We start from the raw sequence: 27,191 nt of genomic DNA, 5'->3' as shown, positions 1-27,191 counted from the left end.
TTACCCCGATTTCAAGTGAGAAACAATATCTTCACTGCTTTGGCAAAAGCGACTGCCACAGCATGTGCTCACAAGCATGTGCTTCTTTAAAAGGAAATACATTCACTGTAAACACATATTTTTCCTCTTTGACGCATTCCCAGTCTTTATGCTGTTTAGTGCTGTATATTGTTAACCTCAAAAACAATGCATATTTATATGCAGATTGGAAGAAAATGAATACTTAGAAATGTTGCATTCATCAACTCTCTTTGCATTTTAAGGCTTGTCTTTTGTTCTTGTCTTTACGACAAATTCTTCATGCAGTGTTAAGTCATAGATCTCAGGGTACAGCTCTGGTGGGTTATTGTCATGAAAAGGTTGAGAGGTGGTACAGGAGGTCCTAGAGGCAAGAGCTGCTGTGACTCCTGGGGAGAATATGCTCTCAGGACAGAGCATGAGCTCCTGCTATAAGTGTAAGCTCACAGCTGCTCTCAAACACCTCTAGAGAAACCATAAAAGCATGATATTTAGACAACACACAGTGTTGGTAAAGGTTAATTTCTAAGAAGAGATTTGGGTCAAAAAAAAAATGAATCCCAGGAGAAGCACAAGGAAATCTTTTCAGTATAACAATAGGGAGATTCCATCAATATATAAGCTCTTAGGAATTAATTCTTCTGCAGTGATGCTCAAAGTTAACTAAATCTCATGCCAGACCTTGACTGCTCTGAAATGTTGAGATTTTGAAGCATTTTTGAAGGCAAGATTCTAATCTTTCTTCAAGGAATGTAACTTTAAAATAAAAATTACATAGATGCGTGGCTTTAGGTGTGGGAAGGGAATGGAGAGCTGATTTTCTGCTGTGAAGTGTATAAGAATTCTATTGTCTTAATAAAGCACACCTGTCACACAGCATTTTAGAACTTAAAAAACTGTGAACAAGTATCATGCATAAATTCTTGTTCTGTTTCTTATCTCTTGTCCCCATACAGTAGCTTTTTTTTTTCTTTTATGAATATTTAAAGATGAAAGATTTAAAAGAGAGGATTTCTTTTCTTAAATAGTGTTTTTCTTAAAGAAATAGTTCTCTTTCTCATTTTAAAAACAGCTTAGGATGAAATGTTGGGTGTTCATCCTAAAATTTATTTTTTTCTGCTGCAGATCAGGAGTAATTGAACTAATATTAGTGAAAATGTCACACTAGGAATGGAAAAATGCAGCCTATGAAAGAAGCTTCTTATGTCACTCTCTTTCTCTGACTTCTCCCACAGTCCTGTTCTGCAAAGAGGAGCAGGAGGGAGCTGTGGAGAACATCTTCCAACAGCCATTATCCTTCCATGCTCATCTCCAGTGATCTGTCACATCCCACATTTTCCATCCTTAAAGGCATATGGTGGGTATTAGAGATGATTGCTGCAGCATGCTGATCCTGGCCCTACATATCCTTGTTTGACACACTAGATTGCTGAATGACATTTACTTTGACAAAAAGAGTTGCATGTGCCTTTCATTTTCTGCATTTTTTTTTTTTTAACACACATAAACCACTTTCCTAAATACAATAGAGAAACAGAGTATCTTTTTGGTTTGTAACAGATTTTTCCAGTATTCTAGAAGGAAATTTATATCATCTGTAAGATAAATAGAAAAAGCTGGGCAGGTGTCATCAAAACAACTGAATGGGTTGCTTTTCCATAAAGAGAATATGATTTCATCTGACCTCTATAGTCTGGAATATTTAATAAATCAGTAATTATTATTCAAATACATCCCCTGTGATGTTGAATAAGATTTTGGGCACACTGACTTTTATTTCAGTGAAATATTTCTATGCAGAAGATAAGCACAGAGTAGGACAAAAATTAGGATAAGCTGTACCACATGAATTGGGCATAGAGGAATGGAATATGTGCATATGGGAGAATTTAGTGTTTCAGATCAATATCTACTTTGGATTCAGTTGGTGATCTGTTACTGGCTTGACACACACTCTAGGTCAGAAAAGGGGGTAAGAGCAATTGATATAACAATTATTTATTTAAGATTCTGACACTGATTTCTGTTTGGTTTTATTTGCTATTTATTTAATCTATCTGTTAATAAAGAGGAAAATCTGATAAATTTCTTTAATTGAAAAAAACACACAAGATAATTAGGGTTGAAAAGCTGTAGTACCTTGATACCTCTCTCTATAGAGAGAGGTATATTCATGTATATTCACCCTAGAATGGTTCTTATTCAATAACAAGGGCTAATGGTAATCAGAATGAGAAAATTTATCTTGGGTTATAAAGCAAAGGTGTGTCTCTAATGAATTTGTATAGAATCTTTTTCCTCAATGTAGTCAGTAATGGTTTTATCAGTCCAGTTCTAAATTGCATAACCTATGGAGTTTTGATCCTTTTCTGGGGGTCATTAGGAAACCTTTTGCACTGTTTTATCACTGGAAAACATTGATATCCTTTACTTCAGTTTATTTCTCTCTGCTACTGTTTTTTTTCCATGTTACACAAATTTGTACAGAACTTTAGAACAGACTATTGCCCTCAGATTTCTTGGGGTCCTTGTAGTGCTAGCCTTCACACTGCTGTATCATTCTTTTCTTAAAGACTCAAAAATTCCATTTAGTATATTTTTCTTTAGAAGTTGCAAAGGAGCATGGAAAAATGAATGTCAGTTTCCATTAAAAGTATCCATTACTTACAGTTCAAATTTTCTCAACTCATTATTGAATCTTTGTAAAAGGAGAGAAGGGGGAAAAAACCTGCTAGACTGGGTTTCTATGCTTGTTTATGCAAATACCATTTTCTCACACAGTAATTCAATTTATTTCAGTATTTTGGTTGCATATTATAGGTCAGGTACAATTTTTGATTAGTTTGCTTTATCTGAATGGTACTTATAGATATCACCTAAAAATGTATGCGTACATGTAGACAAATTTCAGTTTCACATACAGTACAATGTGCCCCATCTTGCCTTCCTCAGTGCTTGTGAGATTTTGATCTGGCAGGTACGTTCAGCTGACAGAACACCAGTGCCTGTGGATGTCAGTCATGTGTCTGGAGTTCCTCCTACTCAGTAAACAGAGTTCAAATGAAGCCTACAACCAAGACAGTGAGTTTTGCAGGATTAATATTCCCATATGCTGACAAGGTATCTGAATTTGCACAAAACACTGATGGCCACTTTAAGAAATAATAGCAGACATTTCTGATTTTATTAAAATATTTCCTCACTCTGACACTTGTATAAGAACAATCTTGTCCAAATTAGAACTTCATAGACACTTTTCTTTTTTTTTTTTTTTCCACTGGAAGGGCATTTACCTCCTCCCTCTTCCCGCCACATAACAAAGGCATCTTTGTTGGTGAACTTCTAAGTTTTAGACAACATGTATTCCCAGGATGCAATTCTGTTGTGATAACTGCCTTGATACCTAATGACTTAATTAGATAATCACATAATTGCAATAAGTAAAAAAAAACTGTGCAAAATTGAATAACTAATTGAAATTAATTCTCCCTGGAGAGGATGTAGTAAATTTTGAATTTCATAGCCTTAGCTTAGCAGTGACACTAACTGCATTTTAGTAATCTTCCATTAAAAAGCTGCTGAGGTATCAATCAGATATATTTTTTTACTCTGTGAGCCTTTGTGTGATGAACAGAAAAATAATAATTTAAGAGGTGTGCATAGATTTCTATTTTCAGGCCTAGTTCTCATATCACAGGGGCTGACTCCTAAAACCTTTGCAGAGCCTTCATTATTTGACTATTACATTTCAAATAGTCAGTTTTGATGGCAAAAGAGTTTTATATTTGGCCCATGCCAGACACATTCCAAATAGTTGCTTTGCCCCAAATTTTTATTAGCTATGATGGAACCAAGGGTGTTATCTGGTAATTGGTAAGATAATTTATTATTTAGGATTACTCAATAGGTTTATTGTTATCACTGCATTAAGCACATGAGTCATGGTTGTTCAGAAGGATTTTTAATCTAATAATCTGATATATGTTTTTATAATGTTTACTATATCATTGAAATGATCAGAAGGCAAAAAGTATATGGGACTTAAAGGAATTTTGGATATCTGAGGAATCATTTGTTAGTCAGCATTGATTCCAGAGAGTGACTTTCTGTAGTTCATCATGAGCCCTAAATATATGATCACACCTTTGAATCATCTCATTGTTATAAATATTAGAGATGAAATTATGAATTACATAAATTTATGAAGCTCTTCTCTGCCTTTTGTATTTATTTTATCTTTCTGTATGGCCAACAGTGTTAGGTCTGCCTGCCTGCACTGGACTCCTCCAAATAATGTTCGAATTTCATAGATTCTGACAATTCAATCCAATCAAAAACTCTATAACCTCAAAGGGAAAAGCTGGATCTCTATTGTGAAAATAGAAACCATCCTTCCCCAAGGCACTAACATTACTTCAGATGCTGTGAATTAGCAGGCTGGATAGTAGTTGCGGCAGCACTGAGCAGAGTCAGGCTGTGAAATCTGTCTGGAAAATGAATAAATATTAAGATGCTTAGTCAATGCTGATATCTGTGCTGCTGAGGTTATATTGATATCTACAGTGACTGCCATGCCGTATGTCACACAATCTGGACATAATTTCTTGCTTGCTTTCTTCTGAGGGTTACATCCATGTTCCTTTTGGTCTCATCCAAGAGCAGCAATATGTTAATAAATAAAGAGAGTTCTCTTGAAGATATTATTAACAAGGAATATAATTTTCAATATATGTTACATATTTAAACATAAACTTACATTTGCTGGATTTTCCAGCTCTGCAGAAAGAAGCTGTTTTTTGAGGGCTTGTAGTGCAATATTTATTTTCATGCTTACCTTTCCAACATCTGAGAGCAGCTTAATTACACAAAAAAAGGAAACTTTAATAAAATCTTTCCTTAGTTATAATAAGCTCTAACATATCTTGAAGGCAGTTAGTACCTTTACACCTTTCTAAGAGATATCTAGTCCTACTAGTCCTAGCAGAGCAAGCCTATGGTTATGTATTTCAATTTTTTTTTTTTTTTTTTACTTTAACCCAGCCCTAGCTGCTTCAGAAACACTGACATTAAAAAAACTGAAAATCTAATATCAAATGAAATAGTGATTCACATTATTTTAAATGCATGTATTTAAACCCAGGCCTTACAGGCTCACTCAAGATCCACATGAGTCAAGGATTCCAGCCTCTACTGTCTTGCTGAAGTACAGCAGTGGGTAATGGAAGACAGAAGAATATGTTTCATCATTTGCCAAGCAAGTCCACAGACCAAAAAAACTATTGTCAATAAATCTTCTGTATCTCACAGGACTATAACAACTGTAATAATACACTCATTTCTGCATGAGTATCCTGGTTTGAGGATTGATACTTCCCCAGAGGTGGAATGTTCTCATATTTATCACATACTTACAGATCATTCTTAACATGAAGCTGAAATGAAGAATTGGAAACTAGCTACTAGCCTATAATTAAATACAGTTAAAAATATAAAAATTAAGTAAAATAGTACTAAAAATTTATTTTACCCTTAAATTTTAGTCTAAAAGATCTCATCTGCAGTTCATTGAAAATAATAAACTGTGCTTAAACATGCAAAATACACACAGAAATTACCACAGCAACAGTCAGAAGTGTTTTATAATGCTGATTGCTGTAAAAATCAAAATTTGGTACTATGGGTTATGTTCTATTTTAAATAAAATATAGCATAAATTAGTTTGACAGGTACATGGATCTACAGTCTTTAAAATCAAATACATAATTTTGAAATAACTTTCTCTTTTTGGTTTTGTGCTTTAAGATTCAAAATTCTTCAGAAATGAGCCACTACTATTTTCAAATAATGAGAATAAAAAAGCCTTTCTGAGTCTACTTTAAGTTGCTGTTTTCTATTAACTGCATAGTAAACAATGATGATTTTTGTTATGAAATTTTGAATCTTTCTATATCTTTAAAATGATAGTAAACCCAAAACCATGTATTTGGCATGTATATATGTTTGTGGGCAGCATTAATAATTAGCTACTTCTGAATCATCCAGCCTAGGTTCTTGCATTGTTTTGTGAGACTCTTAAAATTTTTGCTAAAAAATGTTTTCATAATTAGCTTCTATCACATGAGATAAAGTCCATACATTATTCTGGATTAAATTAATTTACTTAATAATAAGCATTTGATTTTTTCTCTTTGCAGTAAATCAAATGACTTATTTTGAACAAAAAGCATTCCAAAGAAATCAAGATAACTATTCATGTAGTTCAGACCCTAATTCTTATTTTGGTCATACTCATTTTAGAAAGTAATAGACCAATCCAGCTTTCTATTCATGTTAATCGGCAACAAGTGTTGACAAAAAATGTATGTATATAATTGCTCTGGACATCAATATTTTTAGATTACAGTATAGTTATTTACACATATTTTCTTTTTCTATATTGTAAAATACTTGCAAGGATTTGTTGGTGACTTTTAACTGGGAAAAGAAAAAAATATGGTAACCATGGAAAGGTTTTTTTCTATTTGTGTGTATTCAAAATTATTCAGAAAACTTTTACCCTTTTAAGTCCTCCTTGCAGATATAGTCTGACAGATAGGTAGACAGATGGACAAATAGAATTGGCAGATAGGGATCACAGTTTATTTTCCTAGTGAATAAGTTGATTACTTTGGGAAAGCTGACTATACAAACACAGTGAATGGAAGAAAACAGATGGTATGTGCTCCAATGCCTGGTGGCTGTTTGAGCATTAAACATTTGTCTGAACCAACTCCTTATAAGTAAAGAATCTGTATTTTTTAATATCTTCCCTTAAATAAGGACCCAGTGAGTGAGGAAATAAGGAAAGAAGAACAAGCTTGTAATGTCATTTCAAAGGTTTAAGCTTTCTTTATGCTTTAAACCCAGTAAAATATCATGGAAAATATGTATTTTAAAATATTCCTTTTTAAATAATAACTATTCCTTTAATAATAATATATTTATTAATAATATTCTAATATTTATATTAATAAATATTCCTTTTCTACCTAAAAGTAGAAATAGGAAAAGGTAAAACTCTTAAGTAATTATTCAAAACTTCTTCCAAAACAGTTTATTCTTTCATGAAGATATTTTACACCAGAAATTTCTAAGAAGATCTTCCATTCCTGGTGACTCAATAGAAACATTAGCTTGCAAGTCTGCTTGCAGATGAATGGTGGAGTGCGAGCTCCTAAGTTTTATGTAACTGCTATCCTAATAGCAGAATCAATGACATTACACAAACCTGGCTCACACCCATCACCTGCAATTACAATGAGTTGCTGTTCATTGCATATGTGGTTGTTGTTTTTAAGTCACTGAGGATTAAGAAAGAGAGAAAAATGTACTACAGTCCAAAGTCATGAAGGGGAAAGTGTGTTAGAGCCACATCCACTGTATATTTATTTACTTATGATGAGCCCCAGCCACGAGTCATCAGCTTACAGTTTCTCTTACAATCACTCTCATTGGCTATTCATGAACAGGTCATGAATAGCAGGATTATATCACTTTGTTTTTCCTTCCTTAATAGGAGCTATTAAAGAGTCACTTTTCAGATTGGTATTATTAACTCTTTGTTAGGCTATATTTTATGAATAGTGCTTTCCTTATTCAGAAGAGGAGAACAGCATAGAGAACTGGAAATGGTTTGAGAAGTAATATGAACATCAAATTATTTGTAAGACAGGAAATAATTGGTATATATTGGCAAATGTAGTTTGAATAAAAGAGCTGAATACTGGCCTATTGCAGGAAATATTTCAGACTGTTATTCTGAAGAGATCTGTGCCACTACTCCCCGAATTGCTTGTATTGCTTTCCAGATCAGTATATTTTAAGACCCAAAAAGGGCATTTGCATCATAACCTAATGACTAACAGACTACAGGACAATCAATTTCACTAAGTGATCCAGAGTGACAACCACAATTTTGTAACATATAAAGAGGCAACCAAACATACCCAAACTTCATTTTAAGTGTTGAAACCACCTCATTCCATGGCCTAAAGGATTTACGGCAGCTCTGTGTAAGATGTCCCAAAGTTTTAATATATTAATTAAACATGTGTAGCATGATCTCTGTCTGAATTTGTGTAGGTCTATGTCATCAATTTTTGGGAGCATTTTAGTTAACTAAGGACTGCAAACAAGTAGAAAACCTTAAATAACAAAGGGCAAAAATCCTTTTACTATGGTAAAGATAATGCCTTGGCAATCTATTTAAAATCTATATAAAATACAAGAGTCATAAATGCCAATTCAAAAAGGGAAATTTTAATATTGGTTTTTTTCTTCACAGTGCAATTTTATTGGAGTTTATTAATTATTTCTATCTTCCTTCTCTTCTGCTTCAGAACACTAAATGCAATATTAAAATATCAGCATTTCTTTTGAAACTGAAAATCAGGCGTTAGCCATACTATATTCATGCAGTACTCTTGAAATATAAAATTTATCACTACTGGGTGACAAAAGAAATAAGAGCTACACAAGTGAAGAGTTTAGCAGAAAATTATGGACTTCAGCGGCCATTGAATAAAAGACTTAATACTTATTTTAATACTTAATTTTAATTAAATATGAAAACAACATTCAAATTGAAATAAATATTCCATCAATCAACCATTTTCCAGACTATATCCAAGAAACCTTTCACAGAACAAATAGCATGGCTGTACATCTGGCACAAAAAGCTAAAAGGCAAAAGGAAGCATGCTAGGATTTGATTATAGATGTATTTATTTTCGTGGTAGTTAACATTAATTTTAACAAGAAACCTCAGCTATTCAGTTGCTCAGTTTTTTTTGGGTTTACATATTATCATGTTGTTCAAGCTTTGAAAATAAGAGATGTTTACCTAAAATTAAGAGATCAAAACTCTTTTGTCTTCTTTATTAATGTATGCTTAAAATATCAACATCTAAGTCACATTCAGTAGTGCTCACAAGATTCTGTGATAATGCATGCTGGGAGGGAGCTCAGCTGATCCCTAGGCCAAGCCCCTACTCAAAGCAGTGGATATGAAATTAGCACTTGCATCTAGCTTGATCTTGAGGGCTTCCAAGCATAAACACTGCTTAACTTTAATGGATGGTAACTACCTCCAACACTTGTTTGTCCTCATAGAGAAAAAAAATATTCTTAGAGATAGTTTTAACCATTCTTGTTTCAATTTAGGCCTATCTTTCATCTTGCTATCACATACCTTAAAGAAGAGTCTGGTTCCATCTTCTCCATGTCCCTCAAGTATTAAGTTCCCTCAAAGCTGCCTCTTCTACAGACTGAATATGCCCTAGACACTGGGCCTCTCTTCATATGATAAGTACTCCTAATAAGCTCTTTCAGTCATCTTGAGAGGATTTGATGATCTTCTGTCTATTGACATCTTTCTCATAATGAGGGACTTCAGACTGGATACAATATTTCTGGTGTTTCTCTTATCCTAGGAACTGACAGGTAGAGGTGACCAGAAGGACAGATTATAAAAAATATGTGACAATGTGGTTTTGCCTTTTGGAGGGGGAAGAGTGTCTGTATCTACAGGCATTAAATGTTTGTTAGCAAATATCTCTGTGATATTATGGAGCAGCCACAATGTGTTTGAAAGAGTGTTATATGTATGTGTCATAAGATGGACTCTTAGGACTCTCCACAAGAGGGAACAACACCAAGCTTCAAGAATATGGATGGATATTCTTTTTCCATAAGATGCCATTACAGAAAAAACTTCAATAAGGATGATGCTTCTCCAATCCAGACAGTAATCTAAGCAAGATTGCAAGAAGGATGATTTGCACAGCATGATCAAGAGGAAACTGATATATATCACAAAGTTCAAAATATGCTGGTTTCTCTTTAAAACCATTGTTTAAAAAGTACAGGGTTCTTTTTTAACTTTTTTCTTTTTTGTTATATTTTTGATTCCCTGAGGGCAGCACAATGGTTGTGTATATATTTCACCATCTTACAGAGGTAGGTACACATATGCGCATATAAATCTATACCATGTCATGTTTATATTTGCAATACTATTGGTATGGTGATGAGTCATGTCATGTTTCTATGAAAAAAGAAGTATGACAAGGAGGAAACAACACCCAAAATAGAGTAACACACTAGTGCAGAGAGATTTTTGTATCCTTCCATGAAAATTTGCTTTCAAATGTGCACATATTTAAAAAAAAAATGTAGAATCTTAACACTGGATTCAACACCTTTAACTTGTTGAAGCATTTAAGACAATGTGTTTTTCCCTTGTCACTTTAATTCAGACTCATGTACAGATTTATATTGCCCACAGAAGTAGTTGCAAGGGCAGAGTAACACAGTGACTGTTTCAAGAGAATGGAAATTGTGCCAGGGGCTGTTCGTTCCAGGATTTGCTTGTGCACTTTGCCATTAGCATCTGCAGATTTCATTTGTGAAATTGCTTCAATTATATGATATTTCTATCAGAAAACTGGTTACTAATTTCTCCACAATCTTCCATCAGAAGCACAATAGAAATACTATATATGAGAAGCTAAAAAGGTCTTGTCCAACCAGATGGAATCAGCAACTCAGAAATGTACTTGCACAGCTACAAGTTCATAGATAAACATATATTACAGGAAAGAGGATTTTTTTTCTTTTTGTATTTTTTGTTTTGTTTCATTTTATCTGTTTTAGTAAAGAACCTGACCTGTATTACTAAAGAATCTTGCTCCTCTATCTATTAAATATATTCTTTTGATATTTTGTTTTGATTGGATTTTTTTGTTTGTTTGTTTGTTTTTAATTTTATTATTTTAGAATAATCTTCTGCAATGGAGAAAAAATTGCCCTACTCACACAAGCATGAAACTAGTATCTTCCCAAGTGTAAATCGAAATAGACTTGTCACTGCTTATAAAGAAAGGACACAAGAATTTTTTTGTTACAGATTTCATCGGAAGCATCAAAGCTGGGTTTTTTTGATGATACTTAAGTTTCCTTGTTCTTATTAATTATACCTGTACTGGATGTCAGTCACTGTCAAATTTTCTTATTTGAAAAGGTCTTCCAGCTCTGTGGTGTGCATAAAAATGTGCCTGTCTTTTCAACCAGTCTCTACATACCTTGTAAATTGATATCTGTTTTAATAGCCTTGGTGCAACAGTCTTTTGTGGTGAAGTTATGCCTCCCGTCCTAATTCTAATGAATAGACTCATTGTTGAAAATGTGGTGGTTAAACATTTACTAATCTTGACTGTCTGCAGAGATGCAGAAACATGTTGGCTAGTCAGATGGGTGGCTCCTTTTCATGTGGCATTACAATACAGATAATTTTTATGAGCTTCTGTTTGAGTGCCAGACTCAGCACACACCCATCCCAGTCTTTTCCCCGTGTCTTAGGGCTCTATGTGTGCATGCCTGGGAGGCTGATTGCTGAGCAAGTTAAACATGATCTCAAGAGAAGAAAAAGGTGAATTTATTTAAAATAACTAGTGTGTAAGCATAGCAGAGTGGTTTTCTGCTGACTAAAAGGGCTAATTGTCAACTACAAAAATGTCCTTAATGAAGAAGTAAGGTCACCTGAACCAATAAGATCCAATATTTGTATTTGGAGGGGATAGAAAAAAAATTGTGAAGCAAGTGAACTTTTTATTAAAGCTGAGAATTGGGAAAAAAACCCTAAATCAGTAAAAGCAAATCACCATAACTTGTATTTTTAGTGTGATTATTTTGTTTCAGTTTTACAAAATCTTTTCCTTTGTCTCTTTTCCCTAACTGTTCTCATCCTTAAAATAAATCTACTACTCTTGATATTGGTTCATGTTATGTGTGGGATGGTAGAATCCATTAATACATTCTTTTATCCGTGCCTGCATGGAACCTGACAACTTTTTAGCAGCACCCAGCACCTTGTCACAGTAACCAATGGCAAGAAATGGTGAATCAAGATGAGCATCCCCTGGATGACTCTGAAAGTATTCACTTAACATGTGGGATGTATTCAGTGTTCTTCTAGTTTAACAAATTTTCTCTATGAAAAGCTATGTAAAATGTGTCTTTCCTCAGTGCTATTGTGCAACTGTTTTCTTCCACACCTTTTCTACCTCCTCAGAAATGTATTATGCTTTTGGTTAATTTTAAGCTACTTATGACAGGGAAGACTATCCATTTTTTTCAACTATTTGGTAGGAATAAACAGGGCATTTCAGAATAGCAGATTTCTAAGGTGATACCAGCTTTCTCTCAAGTGAGCGTTACAGTTTTTGAAACTCTCTGACCACCACCCACTTTCATTTATGTTAATTTGTTTTGTAATACTTAATAGCTATTGATCTGACATTTCATTCTGAGCTTGCTTGCATTGCAATAAGTGGGGATAAGCTGTAGAAAAGTCAGTCTCCAGACTGTGTGAATGATAGCCCTACTCTGAAATTTGTTTTTTATATCTCTGCTTAGCTAAGATATAGTGATAGTCCATCCTGAAATATAAACCAAAACCAGATGGAAGAGCAGAAGACCTGAGAAATAAGGGCTTAAAATTATTTCTCAGTCTGTCCTACCTGGTCAGTCTAAATTTATCATTCTCCCTTTCCCTCTGCAGCCTGGGATGCATTCTGACCCTCCTCGTGTTACTGGGTTTGGGAACTGTTGGCACAAATGGTTTGTGGGTAGGTAGTAAAGAGGAAAACATCAATGATATGTCTATACAGTGAAGGCTAAATGTGTTACACAGCTGTTGTTTTCTGTGTAAGGTATAAGTAATCCTTAGAGGGTGAGACCTATGAAATACAACAGCCATGGTCTGAATGGCCTGGTGCCACCAGAGCAATTTCCTTCAAATGATTCTATTCAGTGTTAACCAATAGCACATGAATCATCAGGCCAAATTCATTTCAGATGTACAACTCTCTTCATTCTATACATTTGATCACTGGCTAGGATTAGGTGAAACATGTAGAGTAGCACTGTACACTTCCCATAAAAAAACTGCATATGGGCTTTCACTGGAGAGAATGATTGTAAATATTCAAGAGCAAAGAGAAGCGATGGAAATTTTGTGGCTGCGACTTTGAGTTGAAACTACAAAAAAAAATTTCATCATAAAGTGGAACAGTTCAGATATTAACTAGCAGTTCTCTGACAAAATGACATGTAGCCCCTATTAAGAACAGTCACATGAAAAGAAAATAAATACTATTTTAATTGTGGTCCTTTCTGCACAGGTTTTCTAAGAGATTGTTCCGAAATTCCACTTCTTTATGCAACAATCATGTCTGAAGTTTTCCTCTTTTTATCCTTTAGAAGTGAAATTGAGTGATTACTTTTTAATCCCTTTGCCAGTTTTTTACAAAGTCTTAATCTCATTGAAGAGGTAATAGACTAAGGAATATATTGAATACACTGGGTAATTAAGTGAAATTGAAGTCATTACACAGCTAGAATAAATGGCAGTTACTACAGGCAGAATTTTAAAAAATAATAGTAGCATGAATGATTATAAAGAACTGTTTCAGAAGCATGAATAGGAGGCACATAAGATTAAGGATGTGCTGTGGCTTTTTCTAAACTCTAAAGAACATCTTTCCCGTGTGCATGTTCCAGGTCTGCACATAAACATTTTTGCTAGCATAAGGAAAACTCGATCAACTTTGTGTGTAGGTAAATTCTACTCACACATATCTATCTGTTAAAATGAAATTTTGTTTATATTGCCTCCACTGTAAGTAGTTAAGTTTCTAAGGCTTTCAAAATGCTTTTAAAATTACTTTGATCTTGAGGTTAGGAGCCAGAATTTTATATTTGGATGCTGAGCACTATACATTAGTCATCTCAAAGAACAAGAAAGCCAAACAGTATCCTCTTTGACTTGTTGTTTGAATGGAAAAGGACTTTTCTGGTTGTGTTTCTGTTGCAGTCAGACACATTTGCTGTTGAAGATATCATGGTTTCAAACATGGTATCAACAAACAAAGAAGGGATGTATGAGACCCTCTAATTTGAGGAGTTTGTCTATACAAACCTGTAAATATATAACAGGAATTGGAAATCATAGAATAGTTTGGGTAGGAAGGGACATTAAAGCTCATTTCATTCCAATCCCCCTGCCATGGCCAGGGGCACTTCCTTTAACTTCTCTGGGCAACCTCCTCCAGTGCCTTACCACCTTGACAATCAATAATTTCATGCTAATATCTAAAGTAACCCTGCCCTACTCCAGTTTGAAGCCATTACCCATGTTCTGTCAGTACATACTCTTATAAAAAGTCCCCCTCTATCTTTCTTGTATGCCCCTTGAGGTACTGGAAGTCCACTACAAGGTCCCCCGGGAACCTTCTTGTCACCCTGATTCTTAAGTTTTTCTAAAGCCTTCTGAGTTTACATTCTGTTAGAAAACTTTCTCACACAATTTCTGTAAACAATATATTGTTTTCATTCCTTCATGGGGGTGGAGAAACTTGATGTACTAGTGGTTTGTCCAATGTCTTTGGAGAGGTGGCCCATTCACTCTCCAATCCACTGTACAATTTGGAAAAGTATAAAAGTTGGAGTCAGAAAATAAACGCTCTCTTTTACCTTGCAAAATAGCAGGTGGCTCGTGTTGTGCTTTCACGTGTCCTATAGTGACACCTTCTCTTCTGAACAACCAGGCCCAGCTTTCTCTGCCTGTCTTATAATTGATTGTTGCCTCCTTTGGACTTATTTCAACAGTTATTATTTTGGTGGCCCCAGAATTGGATACAATATGGGTTCTCATGAGAGCAGAGTAGGCTATCAGAGTATCAAGATACATAAAATAAGTGCAAAAACTATGGCAAATCTTTTGCTGTTCTTGGTCAGGTCAGTTGGGGGCAAACAGTAGGATCACATAGCCAGATCCCTGTGGAATAGCACTCCTGAGAGTCTCAAAATCCATTTCAAAAGTACACAAGGACTGGAAAAGGACTTTTCAGAAGCATGAATAGGAGGCACATAAGATTAAGGATGTGCTTAAAGGACTTTTCCAGTTAAAAGGACTTTTCCAGTTGTGTTTCTGTTATAGTCAGATGCACTTGCTGTTGAAGACCTCATGGTTTCCATACTTGGGACCTTCTAGAGCATCCCACAGCTCCGTGTGTCTACCTGAGGTCACTGCTCTTTCTGAAAGGGCAGATGAAAGTGAATTTAAACGTGTCTAAATTTCTACCCACACCATATGAATTTGCATTGTTGGTGTGTCACAGAACACTTCTCTCCTGCAGAATATGCACAGGCTGCACTATCTCTTAGTTGAGATCTAACCAAGTAGACTGCTATCACCCTTTCTGGTGGCTTGTCTGAGGTTAGATATTCAGAGGGTAAATCAGGAGAGAAAAGATGAAGATGTAGGAATTTATAAGACTGTAACTGTAAACAGAATCTTCTTTTAGTACTCCACATCACCAATTCACTGGAGCAAGCACTATGACCATGCATCACTATAAAGCTGAAATTTAATTCTTTCTCTGTCTGAGACTGGAGTTTGTATATATCTAAAGTGATCAAGCTGATTGCAAGTTGCACGTGTTTCAGATTTTAAGTAACGATGGTTATCACAAGACTAGAGTTGTATTTAAAAAAAAGGTCCTGCTTCCTATAAAACCCAGACTTTATAAACAATTACAGCAATATATAATTATATAGAGTAATTAAAATGGTGATTGCAATCTCTTATTTCCTCCCTACATTTTTCTTCTGTACTTTTTCATTTTTTTAAACAACCCTTTTGACAATGAGGAATCCTTTGAGAAAGATTTCTGGAGGATATGAATGGCAGTAATTCTATTTGCTAAGGTTGACTAATATAATAGACAGTATTTTAAAATTAACTTTGATGAGTACTTCTGTCTACAGCTGTTAATCCCTTTTTAAGAGATTAATCCAACTCTCATGGAAAATCTCTAGGCAGGGATAGATTTGACTCCTAAATAAATTAAAGCTAAATCTAAATAGAAATAGCACATGATTTGAATATGAACATTTGGTAAATTGCTCATACCACACCAGCAAAGTATTTTGTGTCTTGATATGGCTTAGAGAATAAAGTACTCTCTGTGTTGCTGCCTGAGTTTTCTTTTACATTGTTTTCTGGTGTGAACTTCTAGTAAAAATAAAAATAGCAGCAAATATTCTTAAAAAGGAGGGGTGAGGATATGAGGACAGATTTACAAAGGTACTTGGGTTACAATATATACAGATATATTGTTAGCAGAATTTTAAAATTAAGTAAATAACAACTTTAAAAAAATTTACTGCTGTTCAGGGTCCAGCATAAAAGCTTTGTTTTCAAATACGTGAAATTGTGATTTGAAACTTTTTATGTTCAAATCCTTTTGTGAAGCTTAATGATTCTTTGTAGACTTATAGCCAAGTGAAGAATAGAGTACTTTTTAAATTACTTGTCAATTTTTGAAGTATTACTAGAAAATATGACACAGATACATATATAAGTTTTTAAGATGGCCTGATTTTTATTTTCTTTTGCAAATAGAGGAGTTGTATCATTTATGGATGAAAGCACTATGTGAGATTCAACTTAAACACATTTCAGAGTATTACCTGATCTTTATGAAGTAAACCTTCATAAGCGCAGTAGAGCAGAACTGATTGGATCCATTACAGTAATTTGTTGCTTTCTCTAGAAGATAATAAACTTCATGAACTTTCCATAGATTACAGTAAGGAAAAATTCTCTCTGGATGTAAAATGCGCACTTGGCAGCTGAGATAAGTTGAACATGGCTCCTGCTGGCTCAGTCAAAACAATATCTCTCTGGATATCCCTCTGGTAGAATTTTAAGTATTCCACATGAACTGTGTTCAAAGTTTAATTCTTACTGAAGTTGAGGGAATTGCCCTCTTTTGTCCTATTAATTCAACTATAAGACAGCTTTGCTATTTCAAAACCATGGGTGTGCATTACTATTTTTGCAGAACAAATACGAATGTAAGAGAAACTCTTATAACTTTGAATACAAAGATTTTTTTTCCTCAAGATCTTCTACTGAAAAAAATTGAAATAAAATCTATAACTGCTGACATTGGAAAATAATTTTCCCCTCCCCCGACCCCTTCCTGATATTGGTTTAGGAACTTATTATTTTCTTCTTTCTTGTGCATTTGCTCTAACTTTTCAGAAGACACTCTGAAAAAAATGGAAAATAATGAAAGTCAAAGTGTGAAAAAAAAATATTCCAATGCATATGATACAAATTTACATTAGCTCCTTTAATAAAAAGACATATGTTCCTATTTTCAAAGCCTGTAAAAGTAGCTATAAAATTCTCTATTTTTTTTTTTTCTGTAGTATTGAACTTTCAGAAATCATATATTTCAGATTTTTTCTTTTGCTAGCTTTAGAAAAATAAAACGTAACTGAAATGTTATAAAACCAACTATAAAAGTAAGTATACTCTATACTGTGTCTATTGAATTTGTTATTTTTGTTTGCTTTTTAAAATTTACTCAATTTTTTTTCTGTAAGACTTTTTTCCACCTTCAAAATAGAATTATAATTATCCCATAGCAGTTGTCCTCTACTCCATGCCAATAAGCAGTGCACTGTTCATGCATTGTTCATGAAAGTCTTTACTGTCATCTATATTTCTTGTTTAAAGACAAGAAAAATTTAACACTAATTCATAAAATAGAGGCAAGTGTGAAATGCTCTGGAATTTATTTAACATTGCTTCCTATTCAATTAGATCTAGGTTTTTAGTGCATGATAATTTGTTTTGATTTTATCCATCAGACAGTGGCTAAAACTAGATTCTCCTTAACAGTAATGTTTTGCCCACTTTGCATTCTGGGCTCTGCAGATGACTTGTACTTTGACTAAAGCTTTATTTTTATTACTGATCTGTCTGGCCTTGGTGTGAGACACTGTGGTGTGAGTGGTGGTGGCTTAGGTTGGATTGACTGACTATTAAATTTTCTTTGAAATTACTTAGTTTATAGTTGTTTAGAAATATGTCTAATCATGGTATTTGTACTTTTCCGGCCTAGTTTTAGCATGCAGTAAAAAAGCTCTGAGAAATCAAGTGTGGCCAATAGTTTTTTATACTCTGTTAATTATAATGAATTTTTTTTTTTTAAAAAAGAGAGGATTAGGAGACAGAAATTAGTAGAAATATTATCCTAAACTATTATCATACTTTAATTAATGTCAAGATGAGATGCATAGCCTGTTTGTTCCAGTTATGTATACTTACAGAGAATTTCATAGAACTATGTGCTTCTTTGAATCTGTGCTAGTTTTGGCTGAGGTAGAGTTAATTTTCTTCACCGTGGCTGGTACGGCGCTGTGTTTAGGATTTGTGCTGAACACAGGATTGATAATAGAGAAATGTTTTTGTTATTGCTGAGCAGGGCTTACAGCCAAGGTCTTTGCTCCTTTCCGCACTGCCACGCTGGTGAGGAAGTTGGGGTGCACGGGACGTTGGGAAGAGACACAGACAGGACAGGTGACCCACACTGACCAAGGGGATGTTCCAGACCATGTGAAATCATGCTCAGCATAGAGTGGAGGGAAGTAGGAGGAAACAGGGATGCATTTGGAGGGATGATGTTTGCCTTCCCAAGTCACCATGGCATGTGACAGGGTCCTGACCTCCTGGAGATGGCTGAACAAGGGGAAGCAATGAATTAATTCCTTGTTTTGCTTTGCTTGTTAGCATGGCTTTTTCTTTCCCTATTAAATTGTTTTTATCTTAACCCTTGAATTTTCTAGTTTTTACCTTTCTTATTCTGTCTGTCATCCTGCTGGTAGGGAGTGAGTGAGTGGCTGTGTGGGGCTTGACTGGGGTTAAACCATGACATAGTCCAATATATTTTTGGTCAGAAAAATCTGTAGTTCAGTGGGGGAACATAGCAGGAGGATTATAGTTTTCAACCAAGAATTGTATTTCTACTTTTAACCTGCTCCTCTTCGTCCTCATAAAAAAAAAGTGTTCTACTGCTCAGAATTCAGAAGGCACAATACTAATCTCCGTGAAAAAAATCTCATCTGAAGATCTTCTAAGAAGGTTTGACTTTAACTCCAGCATCTGAGGAGCATATAATGAATGGCTGGTGACCTATTTTTTGCTCTTTAAAGCTTTATGAATTGTGCCCTAAATCTCAGAGTCATCTACGATATGCTTTCTAAGAGAATTTAAAAATACAGAATTGGAATGGGGGCAAGACTGTAGTGTCACCTAATTCAAACAGAAAATATTGTATTTTACAAATTTTTGGGATAAAAGAAATATCTTTTCTTGGCTTTGAAATAAAGGATCCAGTAAAGATTTAATGTTCATATGTCAAATGAAGAGTTTCTGAAATCCCATAAGTTTCATCTCCATATTTTTATTTCATAGGCTAATGAAAAGTCATATGAAAACAGAAAAGGTTTTACAGATGATATAGAGTATTTTAACTCCAGACATAGCCACAGGCTATGAAGAGTAATGCAGTGATCCCTGGTGTGTCATGCACAGGGAAAGACACCAGAATATATAGAAAGTCTGAGTCTGTTTTATTAATTTCCTGATGGAATTTCAACAAACTTATGTGATTAACAGATTGAGATAGACTTTCCCAGTTCTTATCATCAGTTTTAGCAGTATATCAGTTAGCTAACTCAACTGTGGCAAACAATCAAGTGCAGTTGTATTTTAGTAAAGTAAGAAAATGAAAGATTGTCTTTTTTCACAACTCCTTTCAGCTGTCCAACTTTATCATTCAAAGCTTTTAAACCCAACCTGTCCTTCAAAACACAAATGTAATAGGACTTAAACAACTATTTACAAGTGAGGACATGGTTAGTTTTTCAGCATATAGACACACTTAAAATGCTTTGCTGAAAGAGAACTTGTTATGTAGCCATGTCACATCAGCCAGAGAGCTACTGTAGAGCATTAAGAATATATGAAAAATTACAGCTAAATTAGATTTTTTTAAAAAGTGATGAAATAAATTATAAAACAACCGTAGGGTCCGTTTTTATCTATTTTAAGGAAATTGGTTAATTTAGCACTTGAATGTAAATATGCCTTCTCCATATGCCAAGAAATGTCAAATGAGTGTGGTATAATTACTCCAACACTATCCAAGTATTATTCTGTTCAATCTAAACACATCTTGTGTTTTCATGAGATAGTGGTAGACAGATTTTAAAAAAATCTTCACAGACTGAAATAGCCAATGTTGATAGGTATTGAATTATTATAAGTTGTCTTATGTGTAATTAAAATAAAAGAAAAAAAACCAACATTAATAAAGAATATAAGACTGACAGTTCAAAATGATAAATTGTCTTCTGGATCAGGTAGAAATTGAGGTATAAGGATGATGACATTATTTAGTGCATTTTATCCTCCTCTGTATCATTCCTCAGTTGTCCCAACATTAAAGATCTACTTCAACTTTGAGACTACTGTAAAGGAGAAAAAGCATGAAAAGAAATTAATTTTCCAAAAGTTGTTGCAGCCTTGATATTGAGGATATTAAAAGTGTAGAAAGTAAGTATGGTAGTGATGAAGTCTGAAATGTAGGTAACTGACACCTTCATCAACACATTATATATCAAGTAAACAGGACCAAATAGTTCACAGAGTCTCCGGATTCTCTTACATATAACTTTTCCAAATATAATTGGTGTGAGAGGGGTTACTAGCTTACATCCTTATATTAGTTATGCATTCCTCCCTAAAAATATGACTGAGCACTTTGGAAAGGCATATTTGTATCTCATGATAGTGAGTCAGCATCAAAAGGAAAAGATACGGGCTTTTCATATTAGTTTTCTTTATCTGAATGCTATCAAGATAGTGTGCCGTTAGGACACTCCTTAATATTTCTTCCTATCTTGTGTCTACATTTAGAAAAAAAATAAATAAAAGGGTCTTAGGTTGTTCTACCAAAGGTAGTCTGAAAACTGAGTGTACTAGTGCACACAAATTGAATTGTGAAATGGTGTGGACTGGAAGGGATCTTAAAGATGCTTTGCTTCCAATTATCCTGCCATGAGCAGGGACACCTTTCACTAGATCAGGTTTCTTAAAGCCTCATCCAACCTAGCCTTGAAACTTCGAGGGATCTTCCAGAACTTCTTCAGGCAACCTCTTGCTTATATGTCTGCCATCAAATGTATGCCATGAATAGAGACTAAGGTATAAGATAAAAGGGATGAGATAGATATAAAACATGGTGGTGATGACAACATCTTTGTTCATTTCAAAACAGTGATGGACACGTTGCTCATGCATTAAGATTTCTTATTTGATGGATGTGCCATTCTGCAAGTTGGTGGCTCGACATTAACTTTTAATGGAAAGAGACAACACACTGCTGTGCCTCACTTTTAAAAGAATTACCATTGCTGCCTATACTCAGCACTTAAATTGGACTGAAGGAAATGCCATATCCATCCATCATTGCCAAATGATAGATTTTCATCAGTTCTTAACAAAATTGAATTGCTTGGACAGTCTGCTGAGATAAATTTAATGCTTTTTGGAAAAAAGAATATTCTTGGCCTGGGCACCTGAATATCAACAACTCAAGATGTGTTCATGGAACAGTAATACACTGCATAAGGAAAATCTTATACCAAGTGACATTGTTCTATCCCTACAGGTTTTTAATTGCTTATCATGTATCTCTTATATTAGCTAGGAATATATTATTTTATCATGGGTTTAAATTTTATTTGATTGATTTTGTAAAATCAACCTTAAGGAAAAGTGGGAACAGGAAATTTTATCCTAGTTATCTTCTTAATGAATAGGTGCTCATTCCTGAATCTGAAGTTAATATGGAAAGAATAGCAAATAATAAATATAAATTTATGGCCTTAGAACTGAGCAGAGCAAACAGGAAAGTGAACAATATTATGTCTCTTTGCCATGAATTTAATATATTTAAATGAAAACCCACCTATACACATAAAACTAAGCTTGAATCAATTCCAAGACCTGAAATTAAGCACTGAATCCTCATATAACTGTTGCAATAGTCTTTAAATATAGAAACATAGAATGGTTTGGGATGGAAGGGACCTTAACGATCATCTTGTTCCAACTCCCCTGCCATCAGCAGGAAAACCTTTTACTAGATCACATTACTCAGAGACCCATCCATCCTGGCCTTGAACAGGATGGGCTACCCACAACTTCTCTGGGCAGCCTGTTCCAGTGTCTGACACCCTCACAATAAAGAATTTCTTCCTAACATCCAATCTGAGTCTACTTTTGTTAACTTAAAGTCATTTCCACATGTGCTTATAAAAAGACCCTCTTCAGCTCTCTAGTAGGCCACTTCAGGTACTGGAAAGTCTCCCCAAAACCTTTTCTTCTCCAGGATGATCAACTCCAACTCTTTGTCTTAACAGGAGAGGTGCCCCAGCTCTTTAATCATCTTAGTGCCTCCTCCTCATTTCAACAGTTCAATGTCTTTCCAGTGTGCTTCTGTATTTGAAATAATGACTGGAAATAATTATTGGAATACAATATTCCACTCATGTTTAAAGATGTTGTCCCAAAGTACCAACAATCCTAACAAGAAAAAGAACTAATGATGTGTGGCATACCAGTCATGGTAGATGGTCTTTCTTTGGAACACCCAGAATTTTATCATACTGTCCTGCTTTATTATTTCACATATATTTTCTGAGAACTCAAACTCATATTCAGAACCCATTCTTCATTGAGATATCTGTCTTTTTCTAAGAGCTTTTGTCAAGAAAATATTACAAACATGTTTCTTTCTTGGTAAGTTTGCTAGTCTAAATTTCTACATTAAAGGCATTAGAAACATTATGTTCCTGATGAAACTTGTCTGAATCATGACTTCTTTCCAGTAAATACTGTGTATAACTTATTGAACATAAGTGGAAAAATAATGCTTCTACTAAAGTACCAAAATATACCAGATGAGGTATATAAGGTATAAGGTGTACTCAGGTCATCCATAAAAAGTTCTGCCCTCATTAATTCCATACAACTTAAATAAATTATTTTATTGCTAAGTACAATCATACAGCATGCAAATTTCATATAGTTTAACCAATTAGGAAAATATTTTTTCCATTCCTGGACATTAATTCCCTTGCCTACCATTATTTCAACCTAAATAAAAAGTATTATTAGTACCAGCAGTTGAATAAAGAAGCTTGTACCAAGTCTGTAGTCTACCTGATTCATATAATATAGAATATTCATAGTCAAATCCACCATTTTTTGAAACATATCTTCAATGCTACCAGGCATTACTAATGTTTCACTGAATGTTGGCAAATGTTACTGTAAGAGTTAAAACATAAGGTGAACAAATTTAAGCAATAGTGTGCAGTCAGATTTATACCAGGCTTTTCCCAAAGTAAGAAATGCCTGTGAAGGAATGGACAACTGATAGGGATTTTATTTATAATTTCAACAGATTTGATACAGAAATGCAAAATTAAATGTACTCAGGTACATTATAGTGGAGACATCAGAAATGTGACAAAGCTTGTCAATTGACATCTGTACCAAAATGGCTTCAATTTTACGTCTGACTGTGGAGGAATTGGATAAGAACAACTAATTATTATAAATGTACACATTTTAGTAAATATATCAGAGTTTTTGTTTCTCAGTATTCTCAAGCAAAAATCGATTTACATCTTCACATTATATCTATAAACTGTAATATATAGATTCCAATACTTTTTTTTGAATCAAGCATCTGCAAAGAGTCAGCAGTTTACTCTTTGTTTATGGTTATGGAAACTTTCATAATCCACTAATTATGGCATACATCAACCAAGGAGCAAACTGAACTAAGCAGCACATTTGTAAGTATCCCCAAAAGCAAGGCACTATGCCTATAAATTCTAAGTCATGTGTGATGAGGGACTCTGCAGCACCACGCTGCTGTAAACAGCTGACTGTTTACGAACACAGGGGCACAGCAAGCAGTTTATATATAGACTATTTTACAGTAGCCATGAGCATCTTTCAGAATGGAAGCTCAGTATGCAGAGTTGAAAAGTTCATGAGTGACCTATAACAACAATTACACAGAAGGCCCTCAAAAATGCTCTGTGTAAGATAAGGAAATATTTGGAAGAATTTCAGCATGAAATTTAACAGAGTTATGAAGAATCTGATATTTTTTCTGTCCCAGGAAGTCTTTTAAAAATATTGTCATTCAAAATTATGATGAAAATATTTATATTTTAACATTTTTGTCCGTGGGTCTGTGTAATACTATACAGTGAAAATATTAACAAAAATTCTTTATGAAGCACCTAAACATCATATATTTTATTTTAAATGTTACATATTTCTTGTGAATTTTGTAAGGTCATTCCTGTTCACTGCTTTTCATACGCCAGAGTTTTCCTTTGGACGCACTGATATGATATGTCCTGAGAATGACAAGAGGTTGGGTTAAATTTTTTTTTCCTTAAAAATTTACCTTAAATTAAAATTTACATATTTTTTGCACAAGTTTGCAACTTTCTGATTTTTCTTGTAAAAATACAAAATAACAGTGTGCTTACCTTTCTGTTACAACTATTATTAAAACAGGTGAGAACAACCATTAATTTGATATTTGCTGCAATAAGTAGAATTTGAGATCATTATAGGACAGCTTAACTGGTATTTTGAAAAATAATACACATTGTTTGGGAACAAAGATGAAGCTTCAAAGTCAGTCTAATAGAAAACAACCAGTTTCTGTCACAGGCTAGAAATGTTTCAATTCACTTTACAGATATTTTTATTCTTGCTGAAGTAATTCTGGCTTTTGTGTTACTTGGCGCAATGTCAGACTATTCTTTTAATACCTTCCAGGACATTTTACATTGGTTATGTAGACAGAGACATAAGAACTAATAATCCAAGAAAACACAAGATACAGCTGTAGGAGTGGAGTATAATTGAGAAAAAGCAACATTTTTATTTAAACAAATCATCTATTCTTCATTTAAAGGGGAAAATATAAAGTCCCACCCTTTATTTTTACTGAATAAACAAAGAACCTTTTGTCCTGCAAAAAAGATCAAATCAAATGATATAATTTCATATAGATAAAGATTGTAAGAGAAAACACACATACAAATGTTACATACCTCTAATACACCTGATGCACTTTAAATATCAATAATAAAAAGGGAGCATTAGTTGCTAAGAAATAGAGATATAAAAGAGTGAAATAGGCTATCATTATTTACAGTAGACATAATAACATATGGTTTGCGGCTTCTTTCCTTTTGCCCTGCTGCTAAACTCAGTGTAAAAACCAATGTACATCCAAAATAGAAATGTAAAAAGAATGCTACATATTTGCAGATATATACATAACACTCTTTAACTTGCTTGTTGACTTTAAAGGCAGCATTTTTAATAAAAAAATAGAAATACAATGACATAACATCTATCTGTGACATCAGATCATAGCTGACATTCAATATTTGATGATATTAACATTGCATTTTTCCATTAATTCCACTGGGTATTATATCACAAACTTAAAAATGGTATGTTTCTTTAATACTAATGACATGGATTTCTTTCTGTGATTTTTTTCTGTACCTTTAATGATTTTATATCTTAAATGTCTTCAATATTTCACAAAGTTTAGAATTTAGAAAAGGCATGAAATATAGGAGTGGATTTTCAAAATAAATGAGAACATCTACCTTGTTTTGAGATGACATTTTTGCATTAAAAACAACTTATCTCATCTTATGTGTGAATCGGTGTGTGTTAAGCAGTGAGAATAGCAGTGAGTGGCAGAATTTCTTTAAATAAATGCGTAACCTCTGAAGCTAACTCTGCTCCAGCATGTCTTTACAGTGTGAAATCAACTAAGTGTATACACCTATGTGCTTTTACAATCCAAACAAAATAAGTATGAATGCTTGTAAATAATTTACACTACTTTTTTATTGAGAAAACAATTTCATGCAGAGTTTCAACTGAAATACATTAGCGGAGCTGTACTGATATTTAAGTGTCTTATCTCAACCGCACAGAGAAAACTACAATTATGCCAGAAAACAGAGAAACACCGCGAAGTTAACAGTGAAATGCATGAATACAAATTGATGGTCATCTGCTCTAGACAGTCCGTACATGCTGGGCATCATATCTTCGTTTTTATAACTTTATATATAGATGAAGGTAGGCAGTGTTTTACATAATCACATTTTTCAGGTAAGAATAAAGATGGTATAATTGGTACCAGATTAAAAATTTATGTGGGGAATATTCATCAGTTCCAGAAGGGATGAAAATATGTTTAAATTATATGTACAGGGACATACATATGACCCTTTTCCCTTATTTTCCCCTGTTCTTCTCTTTTTAATATTTGAATTTTAACCATGGGCTTATTTAGGCATTTTGCTTACACAGTACAAATAAAATAATACTTAAAATTCCTCCCCCATGCCATATGCATATACTTATATTTGCTTTGAGACTGACAGCCTTGGTAGATTTTGCACATATCTTCTACATTCTGAAACATAAACCTTTCTTGGAAGAGAAATTATAAAAGTTTATGACATGGTTTTACTTTTCTGTGCGTTTCCTTCTCAAAGCAGTATGCAGGAGCAACTGAAGCAGCCTGAAATCAGGCCACTCAGAAACTGCAGCCCATTGCCTCTATAGGGAATCCCACCTTTTCTACAGCACTTCAGTTTCTGCTTTTCAACATTAAAGCTATTAAAGAAATCAATTATGCAACAGGTGAGCTGAACAAACTCTCCTAATAAATCGATGCAGGATTTAATTTCATTTCAGCTCTAATCAACAACTCTCAACAAGACCTTTCAATGTGAGGTACTATTTAGAGCAAACCAGTGAAATTCTCAAAACTCAGCTTTATATAACATCTATGAATTGCTTTGGATCTTTTTCAAATAAGGATAGAACAAACACAGGATGATCACATTCATAACATCAAACTAAAACATTTCCAAAAGGAAGAAGGGAAAGCAAAAAACCTGAAATATGTATGAAATATTTCCAAAATGGAGAGGGGAAAGCAAAAAATCTGAAATATGTATGAAATATGAGAGTACCATGATTGAAAAGAGAAAGGGAATTTAAGGGGACATCAACATCCTGCAGTGCCACATATTCTGAAAAGTATCAGAAGTGTCCAAAGGTTATACTGTGAAAAACA

General features: G+C 34.0%; 1 long non-coding RNA gene across 1 annotated transcript in view; it reads left to right on the top strand.

Moving 5' to 3' along the window:
• Positions 1 to 27,191, top strand: part of LOC115495574 (uncharacterized) — a 192,850-nt gene that overhangs the window by 148,627 nt on the left and 17,032 nt on the right. The gene's annotated exons all lie outside the window — the stretch shown is intronic.

Source organism: Taeniopygia guttata, chromosome 5 (genome assembly GCF_048771995.1).
Source record: "Taeniopygia guttata chromosome 5, bTaeGut7.mat, whole genome shotgun sequence".
Taxonomy (NCBI): Eukaryota; Metazoa; Chordata; class Aves; order Passeriformes; family Estrildidae; genus Taeniopygia; species Taeniopygia guttata.
This window is presented reverse-complemented; position numbering and strand designations above follow the sequence as displayed.